The 17,681-nt window shown below is 47.1% G+C and overlaps 8 non-coding genes across 8 annotated transcripts; all 8 read left to right on the plus strand.

Moving 5' to 3' along the window:
• The first annotated feature begins 1,701 nt into the window (after window positions 1-1,701).
• On the plus strand, window positions 1,702-1,783 carry trnal-uag (transfer RNA leucine (anticodon UAG)). Its single transcript has one exon. It is a non-coding gene; the product is annotated as a tRNA-Leu (tRNA).
• A 1,931-nt stretch (window positions 1,784-3,714) lies between these two features.
• trnal-uag (transfer RNA leucine (anticodon UAG)) lies at window positions 3,715-3,796 on the plus strand. The gene has a single exon. It is a non-coding gene; the product is annotated as a tRNA-Leu (tRNA).
• Window positions 3,797-5,726: 1,930 nt separating this feature from the next.
• trnal-uag (transfer RNA leucine (anticodon UAG)) lies at window positions 5,727-5,808 on the plus strand. The gene has a single exon. It is a non-coding gene; the product is annotated as a tRNA-Leu (tRNA).
• A 1,929-nt stretch (window positions 5,809-7,737) lies between these two features.
• trnal-uag (transfer RNA leucine (anticodon UAG)) lies at window positions 7,738-7,819 on the plus strand. Its single transcript has one exon. It is a non-coding gene; the product is annotated as a tRNA-Leu (tRNA).
• A 1,930-nt stretch (window positions 7,820-9,749) lies between these two features.
• trnal-uag (transfer RNA leucine (anticodon UAG)) lies at window positions 9,750-9,831 on the plus strand. Its single transcript has one exon. It is a non-coding gene; the product is annotated as a tRNA-Leu (tRNA).
• A 1,931-nt stretch (window positions 9,832-11,762) lies between these two features.
• trnal-uag (transfer RNA leucine (anticodon UAG)) lies at window positions 11,763-11,844 on the plus strand. Its single transcript has one exon. It is a non-coding gene; the product is annotated as a tRNA-Leu (tRNA).
• A 1,930-nt stretch (window positions 11,845-13,774) lies between these two features.
• trnal-uag (transfer RNA leucine (anticodon UAG)) lies at window positions 13,775-13,856 on the plus strand. Its single transcript has one exon. It is a non-coding gene; the product is annotated as a tRNA-Leu (tRNA).
• A 1,931-nt stretch (window positions 13,857-15,787) lies between these two features.
• Window positions 15,788-15,869, plus strand: trnal-uag (transfer RNA leucine (anticodon UAG)). Its single transcript has one exon. It is a non-coding gene; the product is annotated as a tRNA-Leu (tRNA).
• The last annotated feature ends 1,812 nt before the right edge of the window (window positions 15,870-17,681 follow it).

The following is a 17,681-nucleotide window of genomic DNA, read 5'->3' on the forward strand; positions in this document are numbered from 1 at the left end:
CATTTTTCTTTCTTCCATTTCTTGCAATCTATCGACCGTGCTCCCCCATTGCTGTCACTCTCGCACCCACCATCTCTCCGTCGTTTCCCCGTTCGCCCTTCCAAACTTGCCGGTTGAACAGCACCTCCCAATCACTCGTGTGCTGCAATCCGATTAATTTAACACGAGTATCTTTTTTTCATTCTAACCTATCCAGACAGCGAAAGTTACATTAAGACATGGTTAAGAGAAGATGCATTCTGCAAAAGAAAAGTGTGGGGGAGGGGATCTGGACCCTGACTTCAGGATGAGAGTCAGATGTGTTTTTCATAGCATTAGTCTGAGGAAGATGTGATTAGGAGGGCACATTATTCCTATTGTTCTCTCCTCTTAGAATTATGCAAAATTTCAGGCTGAATGCGTCAGGTTTTTATCACACTTTATGCTTTACTTACAGCAACTTCCTTCTTGCAATAAACACAAGAACCTGCAACACAACTTTCAAAACACTTTATTCGCACCAACAGAAGCTGCAAATGCTGCAAAGTTGCAGCAGCCTTGGCCTTCCCCTTTCTCTCAACGCATTCCTGCAGCGCCGCGTCGCCAGCACCAGATGATGCTCTTGGCCTTTACACTACAGGGAATACCTCCACACAAAACGGAACACCGTTACACAACACGGAGTACCTTTACACAACAGGAAACACATTACTCAATAGCGGACATCTTTACAAAGCACACAAAACCTCTAAAAAAACAGGGAGAATCTGTACACAACAGCGACCATCTTTACACAAGAGGGAACAATTTTATATAACAGGGAACATTTTTACACTACAGGGAATTTGTTTACACAGCAGAACGCACCTTCATGCATGTCTCTCTCTTCATCTCAGTCTCCGTTTCCCTGTCTGTCTACCTCCCTCTCTGTTTCTCTCGCAGTCTCGGTTTTCCCTCAGTCTCTGTCTCTGCTTCGTGTTATTCGGTCTGTCTGTCTGTCTCTCTCTCTCTCTCTTTGGTTTCCGCAGTGTCTTTCTCTGTCCCTCCCTTTGTATGGCCAGAAAGACCCTCTCCGGTTTTTTCTGTGTCCTTTTGTGTCCGTCCCATTGTCGGTGGTGTAATACTGAGTGTCCTTGTGACATTGTGCAGCCAGGTGAGCCTGCAAACACGGGTGCTGCGGGGTCCGGGTCTCTGGGTGGTTTGAGGGCCATGCTATAGTTTTCAACACAGCCTGGATGCTGACATTCGTCTCGCTAACACACAGGCCTGTGAGGCATCGGAACCTAAGCACCAGCCGGGATCCCCCACCAGCCGAAAGCAGAGTGGCGCAGCGGAAGCGTGCTGGGCCCATAACCCAGAGGTCGATGGATCGAAACCATCCTCTGCTAGTCGCATTCTTATTTACACCAGCAATAAAATCCTCCATTGCTAGCAACAATCAAACGCACTTATTTTTATCACACTTTACTTACACCAACTTCCTGCTTGCAATACACAACAGGGATAAATTATGAATGAAATTTACAATGGTTGTGTTCCAGCAAACGTCTATTTATTAGAGTTGCCCTGTGAACACGTAGCTTCTTCTGATCTACTGGGTTGCATCAGAAGTGAGTTTGCCGTCCACGAATTTAATTTCCTTTTGTTTCCCCTGGTATTGACAAGACCATGCCACATTTCAATCACCAGGTACTAGTTTCAGATTGCGTAACGGCTGGATGTGGTAGCGTGGCCGAGCGGTCTAAGGCGCTGGATTTAGGCTCCAGTCTCTTCGGGGGCGTGGGTTCGAATCCCACCGCTGCCAGATATTGCGACATTTCTAAATTTCGTCGCTTCACCAACAGCAGTAAACCGGGCAGGCATGCCGGTTTTGTGTCACCTTTTCCTTCAGTTGCTACATGCAGGCAGATCCGATTCGCAGAATTTCCACTGGTCCACAATTGGCCTGAACCCCGCACCGAACAGTACAAACACCGTTCACTCACTCGTCTGCACACCTGCTGCCTCTCACTTATTCAGATATGCACCACTTTTACATTTTTCTTTCTTCCATTTCTTGCAATCTATCGACCGTGCTCCCCCATTGCTGTCACTCTCGCACCCACCATCTCTCCGTCGTTTCCCCGTTCGCCCTTCCAAACTTGCCGGTTGAACAGCACCTCCCAATCACTCGTGTGCTGCAATCCGATTAATTTAACACGAGTATCTTTTTTTCATTCTAACCTATCCAGACAGCGAAAGTTACATTAAGACATGGTTAAGAGAAGATGCATTCTGCAAAAGAAAAGTGTGGGGGAGGGGATCTGGACCCTGACTTCAGGATGAGAGTCAGATGTGTTTTTCATAGCATTAGTCTGAGGAAGATGTGATTAGGAGGGCACATTATTCCTATTGTTCTCTCCTCTTAGAATTATGCAAAATTTCAGGCTGAATGCGTCAGGTTTTTATCACACTTTATGCTTTACTTACAGCAACTTCCTTCTTGCAATAAACACAAGAACCTGCAACACAACTTTCAAAACACTTTATTCGCACCAACAGAAGCTGCAAATGCTGCAAAGTTGCAGCAGCCTTGGCCTTCCCCTTTCTCTCAACGCATTCCTGCAGCGCCGCGTCGCCAGCACCAGATGATGCTCTTGGCCTTTACACTACAGGGAATACCTCCACACAAAACGGAACACCGTTACACAACACGGAGTACCTTTACACAACAGGAAACACATTACTCAATAGCGGACATCTTTACAAAGCACACAAAACCTCTAAAAAAACAGGGAGAATCTGTACACAACAGCGACCATCTTTACACAAGAGGGAACAATTTTATATAACAGGGAACATTTTTACACTACAGGGAATTTGTTTACACAGCAGAACGCACCTTCATGCATGTCTCTCTCTTCATCTCAGTCTCCGTTTCCCTGTCTGTCTACCTCCCTCTCTGTTTCTCTCGCAGTCTCGGTTTTCCCTCAGTCTCTGTCTCTGCTTCGTGTTATTCGGTCTGTCTGTCTGTCTCTCTCTCTCTCTCTTTGGTTTCCGCAGTGTCTTTCTCTGTCCCTCCCTTTGTATGGCCAGAAAGACCCTCTCCGGTTTTTTCTGTGTCCTTTTGTGTCCGTCCCATTGTCGGTGGTGTAATACTGAGTGTCCTTGTGACATTGTGCAGCCAGGTGAGCCTGCAAACACGGGTGCTGCGGGGTCCGGGTCTCTGGGTGGTTTGAGGGCCATGCTATAGTTTTCAACACAGCCTGGATGCTGACATTCGTCTCGCTAACACACAGGCCTGTGAGGCATCGGAACCTAAGCACCAGCCGGGATCCCCACCAGCCGAAAGCAGAGTGGCGCAGCGGAAGCGTGCTGGGCCCATAACCCAGAGGTCGATGGATCGAAACCATCCTCTGCTAGTCGCATTCTTATTTACACCAGCAATAAAATCCTCCATTGCTAGCAACAATCAAACGCACTTATTTTTATCACACTTTACTTACACCAACTTCCTGCTTGCAATACACAACAGGGATAAATTATGAATGAAATTTACAATGGTTGTGTTCCAGCAAACGTCTATTTATTAGAGTTGCCCTGTGAACACGTAGCTTCTTCTGATCTACTGGGTTGCATCAGAAGTGAGTTTGCCGTCCACGAATTTAATTTCCTTTTGTTTCCCCTGGTATTGACAAGACCATGCCACATTTCAATCACCAGGTACTAGTTTCAGATTGCGTAACGGCTGGATGTGCTAGCGTGGCCGAGCGGTCTAAGGCGCTGGATTTAGGCTCCAGTCTCTTCGGGGGCGTGGGTTCGAATCCCACCGCTGCCAGATATTGCGACATTTCTAAATTTCGTCGCTTCACCAACAGCAGTAAACCGGGCAGGCATGCCGGTTTTGTGTCACCTTTTCCTTCAGTTGCTACATGCAGGCAGATCCGATTCGCAGAATTTCCACTGGTCCACAATTGGCCTGAACCCCGCACCGAACAGTACAAACACCGTTCACTCACTCGTCTGCACACCTGCTGCCTCTCACTTATTCAGATATGCACCACTTTTACATTTTTCTTTCTTCCATTTCTTGCAATCTATCGACCGTGCTCCCCCATTGCTGTCACTCTCGCACCCACCATCGCTCCGTCGTTTCCCCGTTCGCCCTTCCAAACTTGCCGGTTGAACAGCACCTCCCAATCACTCGTGTGCTGCAATCCGATTAATTTAACACGAGTATCTTTTTTTCATTCTAACCTATCCAGACAGCGAAAGTTACATTAAGACATGGTTAAGAGAAGATGCATTCTGCAAAAGAAAAGTGTGGGGGAGGGGATCTGGACCCTGACTTCAGGATGAGAGTCAGATGTGTTTTTCATAGCATTAGTCTGAGGAAGATGTGATTAGGAGGGCACATTATTCCTATTGTTCTCTCCTCTTAGAATTATGCAAAATTTCAGGCTGAATGCGTCAGGTTTTTATCACACTTTATGCTTTACTTACAGCAACTTCCTTCTTGCAATAAACACAAGAACCTGCAACACAACTTTCAAAACACTTTATTCGCACCAACAGAAGCTGCAAATGCTGCAAAGTTGCAGCAGCCTTGGCCTTCCCCTTTCTCTCAACGCATTCCTGCAGCGCCGCGTCGCCAGCACCAGATGATGCTCTTGGCCTTTACACTACAGGGAATACCTCCACACAAAACGGAACACCGTTACACAACACGGAGTACCTTTACACAACAGGAAACACATTACTCAATAGCGGACATCTTTACAAAGCACACAAAACCTCTAAAAAAACAGGGAGAATCTGTACACAACAGCGACCATCTTTACACAAGAGGGAACAATTTTATATAACAGGGAACATTTTTACACTACAGGGAATTTGTTTACACAGCAGAACGCACCTTCATGCATGTCTCTCTCTTCATCTCAGTCTCCGTTTCCCTGTCTGTCTACCTCCCTCTCTGTTTCTCTTGCAGTCTCGGTTTTCCCTCAGTCTCTGTCTCTGCTTCGTGTTATTCGGTCTGTCTGTCTGTCTCTCTCTCTCTCTTTGGTTTCCGCAGTGTCTTTCTCTGTCCCTCCCTTTGTATGGCCAGAAAGACCCTTTCCGGTTTTTTCTGTGTCCTTTTGTGACCGTCCCATTGTCGGTGGTGTAATACTGAGTGTCCTTGTGACATTGTGCAGCCAAGTGAGCCTGCAAACACGGGTGCTGCGGGGTCCGGGTCTCTGGGTGGTTTGAGGGCCATGCTATAGTTTTCAACACAGCCTGGATGCTGACATTCGTCTCGCTAACACACAGGCCTGTGAGGCATCGGAACCTAAGCACCAGCCGGGATCCCCCACCAGCCGAAAGCAGAGTGGCGCAGCGGAAGCGTGCTGGGCCCATAACCCAGAGGTCGATGGATCAAAACCATCCTCTGCTAGTCGCATTCTTATTTACACCAGCAATAAAATCCTCCATTGCTAGCAACAATCAAACGCACTTATTTTTATCACACTTTACTTACATCAACTTCCTCCTTGCAATACACAACAGGGATAAATTATGAATGAAATTTACAATGGTTGTGTTCCAGCAAACGTCTATTTATTAGAGTTGCCCTGTGAACACGTAGCTTCTTCTGATCTACTGGGTTGCATCAGAAGTGAGTTTGCCGTCCACGAATTTAATTTCCTTTTGTTTCCCCTGGTATTGACAAGACCATGCCACATTTCAATCACCAGGTACTAGTTTCAGATTGCGTAACGGCTGGATGTGGTAGCGTGGCCGAGCGGTCTAAGGCGCTGGATTTAGGCTCCAGTCTCTTCGGGGGCGTGGGTTCGAATCCCACCGCTGCCAGATATTGCGACATTTCTAAATTTCGTCGCTTCACCAACAGCAGTAAACCGGGCAGGCATGCCGGTTTTGTGTCACCTTTTCCTTCAGTTGCTACATGCAGGCAGATCCGATTCGCAGAATTTCCACTGGTCCACAATTGGCCTGAACCCCGCACCGAACAGTACAAACACCGTTCACTCACTCGTCTGCACACCTGCTGCCTCTCACTTATTCAGATATGCACCACTTTTACATTTTTCTTTCTTCCATTTCTTGCAATCTATCGACCGTGCTCCCCCATTGCTGTCCCTCGCGCACCCACCATCTCTCCGTCGTTTCCCCGTTCGCCCTTCCAAACTTGCCGGTTGAACAGCACCTCCCATTCACTCGTGTGCTGCAATCCGATTAATTTAACACGAGTATCTTTTTTTCATTCTAACCTATCCAGACAGCGAAAGTTACATTAAGACATGGTTAAGAGAAGATGCATTCTGCAAAAGAAAAGTGTGGGGGAGGGGATCTGGACCCTGACTTCAGGATGAGAGTCAGATGTGTTTTTCATAGCATTAGTCTGAGGAAGATGTGATTAGGAGGGCACATTATTCCTATTGTTCTCTCCTCTTAGAATTATGCAAAATTTCAGGCTCAATGCGTCAGGTTTTTATCACACTTTATGCTTTACTTACAGCAACTTCCTTCTTGCAATAAACACAAGAACCTGCAACACAACTTTCAAAACACTTTATTCGCACCAACAGAAGCTGCAAATGCTGCAAAGTTGCAGCAGCCTTGGCCTTCCCCTTTCTCTCAACGCATTCCTGCAGCGCCGCGTCGCCAGCACCAGATGATGCTCTTGGCCTTTACACTACAGGGAATACCTCCACACAAAACGGAACACCGTTACACAACACGGAGTACCTTTACACAACAGGAAACACATTACTCAATAGCGGACATCTTTACAAAGCACACAAAACCTCTAAAAAACAGGGAGAATCTGTACACAACAGCGACCATCTTTACACAAGAGGGAACAATTTTATATAACAGGGAACATTTTTACACTACAGGGAATTTGTTTACACAGCAGAACGCACCTTCATGCATGTCTCTCTCTTCATCTCAGTCTCCGTTTCCCTGTCTGTCTACCTCCCTCTCTGTTTCTCTTGCAGTCTCGGTTTTCCCTCAGTCTCTGTCTCTGCTTCGTGTTATTCGGTCTGTCTGTCTGTCTGTCTCTCTCTCTTTGGTTTCCGCAGTGTCTTTCTCTGTCCCTCCCTTTGTATGGCCAGAAAGACCCTTTCCGGTTTTTTCTGTGTCCTTTTGTGACCGTCCCATTGTCGGTGGTGTAATACTGAGTGTCCTTGTGACATTGTGCAGCCAAGTGAGCCTGCAAACACGGGTGCTGCGGGGTCCGGGTCTCTGGGTGGTTTGAGGGCCATGCTATAGTTTTCAACACAGCCTGGATGCTGACATTCGTCTCGCTAACACACAGGCCTGTGAGGCATCGGAACCTAAGCACCAGCCGGGATCCCCCACCAGCCGAAAGCAGAGTGGCGCAGCGGAAGCGTGCTGGGCCCATAACCCAGAGGTCGATGGATCGAAACCATCCTCTGCTAGTCGCATTCTTATTTACACCAGCAATAAAATCCTCCATTGCTAGCAACAATCAAACGCACTTATTTTTATCACACTTTACTTACACCAACTTCCTGCTTGCAATACACAACAGGGATAAATTATGAATGAAATTTACAATGGTTGTGTTCCAGCAAACGTCTATTTATTAGAGTTGCCCTGTGAACACGTAGCTTCTTCTGATCTACTGGGTTGCATCAGAAGTGAGTTTGCCGTCCACGAATTTAATTTCCTTTTGTTTCCCCTGGTATTGACAAGACCATGCCACATTTCAATCACCAGGTACTAGTTTCAGATTGCGTAACGGCTGGATGTGGTAGCGTGGCCGAGCGGTCTAAGGCGCTGGATTTAGGCTCCAGTCTCTTCGGGGGCGTGGGTTCGAATCCCACCGCTGCCAGATATTGCGACATTTCTAAATTTCGTCGCTTCACCAACAGCAGTAAACCGGGCAGGCATGCCGGTTTTGTGTCACCTTTTCCTTCAGTTGCTACATGCAGGCAGATCCGATTCGCAGAATTTCCACTGGTCCACAATTGGCCTGAACCCCGCACCGAACAGTACAAACACCGTTCACTCACTCGTCTGCACACCTGCTGCCTCTCACTTATTCAGATATGCACCACTTTTACATTTTTCTTTCTTCCATTTCTTGCAATCTATCGACCGTGCTCCCCCATTGCTGTCCCTCGCGCACCCACCATCTCTCCGTCGTTTCCCCGTTCGCCCTTCCAAACTTGCCGGTTGAACAGCACCTCCCATTCACTCGTGTGCTGCAATCCGATTAATTTAACACGAGTATCTTTTTTTCATTCTAACCTATCCAGAGAGCGAAAGTTACATTAAGACATGGTTAAGAGAAGATGCATTCTGCAAAAGAAAAGTGTGGGGGAGGGGATCTGGACCCTGACTTCAGGATGAGAGTCAGATGTGTTTTTCATAGCATTAGTCTGAGGAAGATGTGATTAGGAGGGCACATTATTCCTATTGTTCTCTCCTCTTAGAATTATGCAAAATTTCAGGCTCAATGCGTCAGGTTTTTATCACACTTTATGCTTTACTTACAGCAACTTCCTTCTTGCAATAAACACAAGAACCTGCAACACAACTTTCAAAACACTTTATTCGCACCAACAGAAGCTGCAAATGCTGCAAAGTTGCAGCAGCCTTGGCCTTCCCCTTTCTCTCAACGCATTCCTGCAGCGCCGCGTCGCCAGCACCAGATGATGCTCTTGGCCTTTACACTACAGGGAATACCTCCACACAAAACGGAACACCGTTACACAACACGGAGTACCTTTACACAACAGGAAACACATTACTCAATAGCGGACATCTTTACAAAGCACACAAAACCTCTAAAAAAACAGGGAGAATCTGTACACAACAGCGACCATCTTTACACAAGAGGGAACAATTTTATATAACAGGGAACATTTTTACACTACAGGGAATTTGTTTACACAGCAGAACGCACCTTCATGCATGTCTCTCTCTTCATCTCAGTCTCCGTTTCCCTGTCTGTCTACCTCCCTCTCTGTTTCTCTTGCAGTCTCGGTTTTCCCTCAGTCTCTGTCTCTGCTTCGTGTTATTCGGTCTGTCTGTCTGTCTGTCTCTCTCTCTTTGGTTTCCGCAGTGTCTTTCTCTGTCCCTCCCTTTGTATGGCCAGAAAGACCCTTTCCGGTTTTTTCTGTGTCCTTTTGTGACCGTCCCATTGTCGGTGGTGTAATACTGAGTGTCCTTGTGACATTGTGCAGCCAAGTGAGCCTGCAAACACGGGTGCTGCGGGGTCCGGGTCTCTGGGTGGTTTGAGGGCCATGCTATAGTTTTCAACACAGCCTGGATGCTGACATTCGTCTCGCTAACACACAGGCCTGTGAGGCATCGGAACCTAAGCACCAGCCGGGATCCCCCACCAGCCGAAAGCAGAGTGGCGCAGCGGAAGCGTGCTGGGCCCATAACCCAGAGGTCGATGGATCGAAACCATCCTCTGCTAGTCGCATTCTTATTTACACCAGCAATAAAATCCTCCATTGCTAGCAACAATCAAACGCACTTATTTTTATCACACTTTACTTACACCAACTTCCTGCTTGCAATACACAACAGGGATAAATTATGAATGAAATTTACAATGGTTGTGTTCCAGCAAACGTCTATTTATTAGAGTTGCCCTGTGAACACGTAGCTTCTTCTGATCTACTGGGTTGCATCAGAAGTGAGTTTGCCGTCCACGAATTTAATTTCCTTTTGTTTCCCCTGGTATTGACAAGGCCATGCCACATTTCAATCACCAGGTACTAGTTTCAGATTGCGTAACGGCTGGATGTGGTAGCGTGGCCGAGCGGTCTAAGGCGCTGGATTTAGGCTCCAGTCTCTTCGGGGGCGTGGGTTCGAATCCCACCGCTGCCAGATATTGCGACATTTCTAAATTTCGTCGCTTCACCAACAGCAGTAAACCGGGCAGGCATGCCGGTTTTGTGTCACCTTTTCCTTCAGTTGCTACATGCAGGCAGATCCGATTCGCAGAATTTCCACTGGTCCACAATTGGCCTGAACCCCGCACCGAACAGTACAAACACCGTTCACTCACTCGTCTGCACACCTGCTGCCTCTCACTTATTCAGATATGCACCACTTTTACATTTTTCTTTCTTCCATTTCTTGCAATCTATCGACCGTGCTCCCCCATTGCTGTCCCTCGCGCACCCACCATCTCTCCGTCGTTTCCCCGTTCGCCCTTCCAAACTTGCCGGTTGAACAGCACCTCCCATTCACTCGTGTGCTGCAATCCGATTAATTTAACACGAGTATCTTTTTTTCATTCTAACCTATCCAGACAGCGAAAGTTACATTAAGACATGGTTAAGAGAAGATGCATTCTGCAAAAGAAAAGTGTGGGGGAGGGGATCTGGACCCTGACTTCAGGATGAGAGTCAGATGTGTTTTTCATAGCATTAGTCTGAGGAAGATGTGATTAGGAGGGCACATTATTCCTATTGTTCTCTCCTCTTAGAATTATGCAAAATTTCAGGCTCAATGCGTCAGGTTCTTTATCACACTTTATGCTTTACTTACAGCAACTTCCTTCTTGCTATAAACACAAGAACCTGCAACACAACTTTCAAAACACTTTATTCGCACCAACAGAAGCTGCAAATGCTGCAAAGTTGCAGCAGCCTTGGCCTTCCCCTTTCTCTCAACGCATTCCTGCAGCGCCGCGTCGCCAGCACCAGATGATGCTCTTGGCCTTTACACTACAGGGAATACCTCCACACAAAACGGAACACCGTTACACAACACGGAGTACCTTTACACAACAGGAAACACATTACTCAATAGCGGACATCTTTACAAAGCACACAAAACCTCTAAAAAAACAGGGAGAATCTGTACACAACAGCGACCATCTTTACACAAGAGGGAACAATTTTATATAACAGGGAACATTTTTACACTACAGGGAATTTGTTTACACAGCAGAACGCACCTTCATGCATGTCTCTCTCTTCATCTCAGTCTCCGTTTCCCTGTCTGTCTACCTCCCTCTCTGTTTCTCTTGCAGTCTCGGTTTTCCCTCAGTCTCTGTCTCTGCTTCGTGTTATTCGGTCTGTCTGTCTGTCTGTCTCTCTCTATTTGGTTTCCGCAGTGTCTTTCTCTGTCCCTCCCTTTGTATGGCCAGAAAGACCCTTTCCGGTTTTTTCTGTGTCCTTTTGTGACCGTCCCATTGTCGGTGGTGTAATACTGAGTGTCCTTGTGACATTGTGCAGCCAAGTGAGCCTGCAAACACGGGTGCTGCGGGGTCCGGGTCTCTGGGTGGTTTGAGGGCCATGCTATAGTTTTCAACACAGCCTGGATGCTGACATTCGTCTCGCTAACACACAGGCCTGTGAGGCATCGGAACCTAAGCACCAGCCGGGATCCCCCACCAGCCGAAAGCAGAGTGGCGCAGCGGAAGCGTGCTGGGCCCATAACCCAGAGGTCGATGGATCGAAACCATCCTCTGCTAGTCGCATTCTTATTTACACCAGCAATAAAATCCTCCATTGCTAGCAACAATCAAACGCACTTATTTTTATCACACTTTACTTACACCAACTTCCTGCTTGCAATACACAACAGGGATAAATTATGAATGAAATTTACAATGGTTGTGTTCCAGCAAACGTCTATTTATTAGAGTTGCCCTGTGAACACGTAGCTTCTTCTGATCTACTGGGTTGCATCAGAAGTGAGTTTGCCGTCCACGAATTTAATTTCCTTTTGTTTCCCCTGGTATTGACAAGACCATGCCACATTTCAATCACCAGGTACTAGTTTCAGATTGCGTAACGGCTGGATGTGGTAGCGTGGCCGAGCGGTCTAAGGCGCTGGATTTAGGCTCCAGTCTCTTCGGGGGCGTGGGTTCGAATCCCACCGCTGCCAGATATTGCGACATTTCTAAATTTCGTCGCTTCACCAACAGCAGTAAACCGGGCAGGCATGCCGGTTTTGTGTCACCTTTTCCTTCAGTTGCTACATGCAGGCAGATCCGATTCGCAGAATTTCCACTGGTCCACAATTGGCCTGAACCCCGCACCGAACAGTACAAACACCGTTCACTCACTCGTCTGCACACCTGCTGCCTCTCACTTATTCAGATATGCACCACTTTTACATTTTTCTTTCTTCCATTTCTTGCAATCTATCGACCGTGCTCCCCCATTGCTGTCCCTCGCGCACCCACCATCTCTCCGTCGTTTCCCCGTTCGCCCTTCCAAACTTGCCGGTTGAACAGCACCTCCCATTCACTCGTGTGCTGCAATCCGATTAATTTAACACGAGTATCTTTTTTTCATTCTAACCTATCCAGACAGCGAAAGTTACATTAAGACATGGTTAAGAGAAGATGCATTCTGCAAAAGAAAAGTGTGGGGGAGGGGATCTGGACCCTGACTTCAGGATGAGAGTCAGATGTGTTTTTCATAGCATTAGTCTGAGGAAGATGTGATTAGGAGGGCACATTATTCCTATTGTTCTCTCCTCTTAGAATTATGCAAAATTTCAGGCTCAATGCGTCAGGTTTTTATCACACTTTATGCTTTACTTACAGCAACTTCCTTCTTGCAATAAACACAAGAACCTGCAACACAACTTTCAAAACACTTTATTCGCACCAACAGAAGCTGCAAATGCTGCAAAGTTGCAGCAGCCTTGGCCTTCCCCTTTCTCTCAACGCATTCCTGCAGCGCCGCGTCGCCAGCACCAGATGATGCTCTTGGCCTTTACACTACAGGGAATACCTCCACACAAAACGGAACACCGTTACACAACACGGAGTACCTTTACACAACAGGAAACACATTACTCAATAGCGGACATCTTTACAAAGCACACAAAACCTCTAAAAAAACAGGGAGAATCTGTACACAACAGCGACCATCTTTACACAAGAGGGAACAATTTTATATAACAGGGAACATTTTTACACTACAGGGAATTTGTTTACACAGCAGAACGCACCTTCATGCATGTCTCTCTCTTCATCTCAGTCTCCGTTTCCCTGTCTGTCTACCTCCCTCTCTGTTTCTCTTGCAGTCTCGGTTTTCCCTCAGTCTCTGTCTCTGCTTCGTGTTATTCGGTCTGTCTGTCTGTCTGTCTCTCTCTCTTTGGTTTCCGCAGTGTCTTTCTCTGTCCCTCCCTTTGTATGGCCAGAAAGACCCTTTCCGGTTTTTTCTGTGTCCTTTTGTGACCGTCCCATTGTCGGTGGTGTAATACTGAGTGTCCTTGTGACATTGTGCAGCCAAGTGAGCCTGCAAACACGGGTGCTGCGGGGTCCGGGTCTCTGGGTGGTTTGAGGGCCATGCTATAGTTTTCAACACAGCCTGGATGCTGACATTCGTCTCGCTAACACACAGGCCTGTGAGGCATCGGAACCTAAGCACCAGCCGGGATCCCCCACCAGCCGAAAGCAGAGTGGCGCAGCGGAAGCGTGCTGGGCCCATAACCCAGAGGTCGATGGATCGAAACCATCCTCTGCTAGTCGCATTCTTATTTACACCAGCAATAAAATCCTCCATTGCTAGCAACAATCAAACGCACTTATTTTTATCACACTTTACTTACACCAACTTCCTGCTTGCAATACACAACAGGGATAAATTATGAATGAAATTTACAATGGTTGTGTTCCAGCAAACGTCTATTTATTAGAGTTGCCCTGTGAACACGTAGCTTCTTCTGATCTACTGGGTTGCATCAGAAGTGAGTTTGCCGTCCACGAATTTAATTTCCTTTTGTTTCCCCTGGTATTGACAAGGCCATGCCACATTTCAATCACCAGGTACTAGTTTCAGATTGCGTAACGGCTGGATGTGGTAGCGTGGCCGAGCGGTCTAAGGCGCTGGATTTAGGCTCCAGTCTCTTCGGGGGCGTGGGTTCGAATCCCACCGCTGCCAGATATTGCGACATTTCTAAATTTCGTCGCTTCACCAACAGCAGTAAACCGGGCAGGCATGCCGGTTTTGTGTCACCTTTTCCTTCAGTTGCTACATGCAGGCAGATCCGATTCGCAGAATTTCCACTGGTCCACAATTGGCCTGAACCCCGCACCGAACAGTACAAACACCGTTCACTCACTCGTCTGCACACCTGCTGCCTCTCACTTATTCAGATATGCACCACTTTTACATTTTTCTTTCTTCCATTTCTTGCAATCTATCGACCGTGCTCCCCCATTGCTGTCCCTCGCGCACCCACCATCTCTCCGTCGTTTCCCCGTTCGCCCTTCCAAACTTGCCGGTTGAACAGCACCTCCCATTCACTCGTGTGCTGCAATCCGATTAATTTAACACGAGTATCTTTTTTTCATTCTAACCTATCCAGACAGCGAAAGTTACATTAAGACATGGTTAAGAGAAGATGCATTCTGCAAAAGAAAAGTGTGGGGGAGGGGATCTGGACCCTGACTTCAGGATGAGAGTCAGATGTGTTTTTCATAGCATTAGTCTGAGGAAGATGTGATTAGGAGGGCACATTATTCCTATTGTTCTCTCCTCTTAGAATTATGCAAAATTTCAGGCTCAATGCGTCAGGTTCTTTATCACACTTTATGCTTTACTTACAGCAACTTCCTTCTTGCTATAAACACAAGAACCTGCAACACAACTTTCAAAACACTTTATTCGCACCAACAGAAGCTGCAAATGCTGCAAAGTTGCAGCAGCCTTGGCCTTCCCCTTTCTCTCAACGCATTCCTGCAGCGCCGCGTCGCCAGCACCAGATGATGCTCTTGGCCTTTACACTACAGGGAATACCTCCACACAAAACGGAACACCGTTACACAACACGGAGTACCTTTACACAACAGGAAACACATTACTCAATAGCGGACATCTTTACAAAGCACACAAAACCTCTAAAAAAACAGGGAGAATCTGTACACAACAGCGACCATCTTTACACAAGAGGGAACAATTTTATATAACAGGGAACATTTTTACACTACAGGGAATTTGTTTACACAGCAGAACGCACCTTCATGCATGTCTCTCTCTTCATCTCAGTCTCCGTTTCCCTGTCTGTCTACCTCCCTCTCTGTTTCTCTTGCAGTCTCGGTTTTCCCTCAGTCTCTGTCTCTGCTTCGTGTTATTCGGTCTGTCTGTCTGTCTGTCTCTCTCTATTTGGTTTCCGCAGTGTCTTTCTCTGTCCCTCCCTTTGTATGGCCAGAAAGACCCTTTCCGGTTTTTTCTGTGTCCTTTTGTGACCGTCCCATTGTCGGTGGTGTAATACTGAGTGTCCTTGTGACATTGTGCAGCCAAGTGAGCCTGCAAACACGGGTGCTGCGGGGTCCGGGTCTCTGGGTGGTTTGAGGGCCATGCTATAGTTTTCAACACAGCCTGGATGCTGACATTCGTCTCGCTAACACACAGGCCTGTGAGGCATCGGAACCTAAGCACCAGCCGGGATCCCCCACCAGCCGAAAGCAGAGTGGCGCAGCGGAAGCGTGCTGGGCCCATAACCCAGAGGTCGATGGATCGAAACCATCCTCTGCTAGTCGCATTCTTATTTACACCAGCAATAAAATCCTCCATTGCTAGCAACAATCAAACGCACTTATTTTTATCACACTTTACTTACACCAACTTCCTGCTTGCAATACACAACAGGGATAAATTATGAATGAAATTTACAATGGTTGTGTTCCAGCAAACGTCTATTTATTAGAGTTGCCCTGTGAACACGTAGCTTCTTCTGATCTACTGGGTTGCATCAGAAGTGAGTTTGCCGTCCACGAATTTAATTTCCTTTTGTTTCCCCTGGTATTGACAAGACCATGCCACATTTCAATCACCAGGTACTAGTTTCAGATTGCGTAACGGCTGGATGTGGTAGCGTGGCCGAGCGGTCTAAGGCGCTGGATTTAGGCTCCAGTCTCTTCGGGGGCGTGGGTTCGAATCCCACCGCTGCCAGATATTGCGACATTTCTAAATTTCGTCGCTTCACCAACAGCAGTAAACCGGGCAGGCATGCCGGTTTTGTGTCACCTTTTCCTTCAGTTGCTACATGCAGGCAGATCCGATTCGCAGAATTTCCACTGGTCCACAATTGGCCTGAACCCCGCACCGAACAGTACAAACACCGTTCACTCACTCGTCTGCACACCTGCTGCCTCTCACTTATTCAGATATGCACCACTTTTACATTTTTCTTTCTTCCATTTCTTGCAATCTATCGACCGTGCTCCCCCATTGCTGTCCCTCGCGCACCCACCATCTCTCCGTCGTTTCCCCGTTCGCCCTTCCAAACTTGCCGGTTGAACAGCACCTCCCATTCACTCGTGTGCTGCAATCCGATTAATTTAACACGAGTATCTTTTTTTCATTCTAACCTATCCAGACAGCGAAAGTTACATTAAGACATGGTTAAGAGAAGATGCATTCTGCAAAAGAAAAGTGTGGGGGAGGGGATCTGGACCCTGACTTCAGGATGAGAGTCAGATGTGTTTTTCATAGCATTAGTCTGAGGAAGATGTGATTAGGAGGGCACATTATTCCTATTGTTCTCTCCTCTTAGAATTATGCAAAATTTCAGGCTCAATGCGTCAGGTTCTTTATCACACTTTATGCTTTACTTACAGCAACTTCCTTCTTGCTATAAACACAAGAACCTGCAACACAACTTTCAAAACACTTTATTCGCACCAACAGAAGCTGCAAATGCTGCAAAGTTGCAGCAGCCTTGGCCTTCCCCTTTCTCTCAACGCATTCCTGCAGCGCCGCGTCGCCAGCACCAGATGATGCTCTTGGCCTTTACACTACAGGGAATACCTCCACACAAAACGGAACACCGTTACACAACACGGAGTACCTTTACACAACAGGAAACACATTACTCAATAGCGGACATCTTTACAAAGCACACAAAACCTCTAAAAAAACAGGGAGAATCTGTACACAACAGCGACCATCTTTACACAAGAGGGAACAATTTTATATAACAGGGAACATTTTTACACTACAGGGAATTTGTTTACACAGCAGAACGCACCTTCATGCATGTCTCTCTCTTCATCTCAGTCTCCGTTTCCCTGTCTGTCTACCTCCCTCTCTGTTTCTCTTGCAGTCTCGGTTTTCCCTCAGTCTCTGTCTCTGCTTCGTGTTATTCGGTCTGTCTGTCTGTCTGTCTCTCTCTATTTGGTTTCCGCAGTGTCTTTCTCTGTCCCTCCCTTTGTATGGCCAGAAAGACCCTTTCCGGTTTTTTCTGTGTCCTTTTGTGACCGTCCCATTGTCGGTGGTGTAATACTGAGTGTCCTTGTGACATTGTGCAGCCAAGTGAGCCTGCAAACACGGGTGCTGCGGGGTCCGGGTCTCTGGGTGGTTTGAGGGCCATGCTATAGTTTTCAACACAGCCTGGATGCTGACATTCGTCTCGCTAACACACAGGCCTGTGAGGCATCGGAACCTAAGCACCAGCCGGGATCCCCCACCAGCCGAAAGCAGAGTGGCGCAGCGGAAGCGTGCTGGGCCCATAACCCAGAGGTCGATGGATCGAAACCATCCTCTGCTAGTCGCATTCTTATTTACACCAGCAATAAAATCCTCCATTGCTAGCAACAATCAAACGCACTTATTTTTATCACACTTTACTTACACCAACTTCCTGCTTGCAATACACAACAGGGATAAATTATGAATGAAATTTACAATGGTTGTGTTCCAGCAAACGTCTATTTATTAGAGTTGCCCTGTGAACACGTAGCTTCTTCTGATCTACTGGGTTGC

Source organism: Somniosus microcephalus, unplaced genomic scaffold (genome assembly GCF_052327205.1).
Source record: "Somniosus microcephalus isolate GS21.2 unplaced genomic scaffold, FLI_Smic_1.0 unresolved_chr3, whole genome shotgun sequence".
NCBI lineage: Eukaryota > Metazoa > Chordata > Chondrichthyes > Squaliformes > Somniosidae > Somniosus > Somniosus microcephalus.